This window comes from Octopus bimaculoides, chromosome 4, assembly GCF_046866305.1.
Source record: "Octopus bimaculoides isolate indiv1 chromosome 4, ASM4686630v1, whole genome shotgun sequence".
NCBI classification, from domain to species: domain Eukaryota; kingdom Metazoa; phylum Mollusca; class Cephalopoda; order Octopoda; family Octopodidae; genus Octopus; species Octopus bimaculoides.
In genome coordinates this window covers 130,054,887-130,056,053 of record NC_142931.1, presented here as the reverse complement: position 1 = coordinate 130,056,053, position 1,167 = coordinate 130,054,887, and the positions used below count along the sequence as shown (strand labels likewise).

The 1,167-nt window shown below is 29.9% G+C and overlaps 1 protein-coding gene across 2 annotated transcripts in view; it reads right to left on the bottom strand.

The window, feature by feature from the left end:
• Window positions 1-498: 498 nt before the first annotated feature.
• LOC149136250 (uncharacterized) overlaps window positions 499-1,167 on the bottom strand; it is a 167,913-nt gene continuing 167,244 nt past the window's right edge. For both annotated transcript variants that reach the window (XM_089351454.1, XM_089351455.1), the window contains one exon: window positions 499-1,167. This exon is cut by the window's right edge and continues 4,835 nt beyond it. The gene's annotated coding sequence lies outside the window, so the exon portion shown is untranslated.

Here is a 1,167-nt window from a genome sequence, read left to right as displayed (position 1 = left end):
CTTTCAGTCATTTGACTGCGGCCATACTGGGGCACCGCTTTGAAGGGTTTACTCGAACAAATCGACCACGGTACTAATGTTACTTTTAAGTCTGGTACTTATTCTATCAGTATCTTTTGCCGAACTGCTAGGTAACGAGGACATACAGAAATGTAACACAAATTGTCGAGTAATAGTTAGACACACACACACACTTGTTTGTGTGTGTATATATATTTATATTTATATACGACGGGCTTTCACACAGTTTCCGTCAACCAAATCCACTCACAAGAGGCTATAGTGAAAGACATTTGTTCAAGGTGCCGTGCCGTGCAGTGGAAGTGAACCCGAAATCTCGTGGTAGGTTTATTAAAGATACGGCGGTTGTATGTGCGTTTCCATGATATATTAGTGAAGTGTCTCATGATATTTTATGAGACTAATTAGTCATGTCGCCAGAAAAATAAAAGCAGAAAGAAAAATTCAGAAACACCGAGGGAAATAAAACTCAAAATCTTTGATAGTACACATCTAAATTTATTTCGATAATTCAACAATTTATTTCAATTATATATAAACACCATCACATAATCACACAGGAACAGAAAAAAAATGGCTGACATTCTGGCACCTTTGTTGTGCGTGTCTGTTGCTAGTTTTCAGCAACAGATACCACAGTGAGGGGAGGGACATTAATGGAGAAAAATCAATAATATAGAACCATTCTTGTACAATACAATATCACAACTTATTAAAAAAGAAAAAATGTCAGATACAAAATGCAAACATAACTTTTAAAGGCAGGCTAGGAAATATTTTGCTTCCATTTAAAATATATATTTGTGTTCTCTAATCAATTGTTTTATGTGTATGTGTATATATATATATATATACACTTATATAATATATACATTTATAAAACAGTATATATATATATATATATATATATATATATATATATATATATATATATATATATGCATATATACATATATATTTATATATAAGCACGTATGTGTGTATATATGTATGTATGTACGCATGTATTATTTATCTTTTGAAATCCCAGCAAAAAATAAAGAAATATATTTATTAAGTAAAACATATATTTTGAAAGATTTCTAAGTATAAATTATGTTGTTCCTTATTCTGGAAATTTGTAAAATATCAGCAATAAATTTAAAT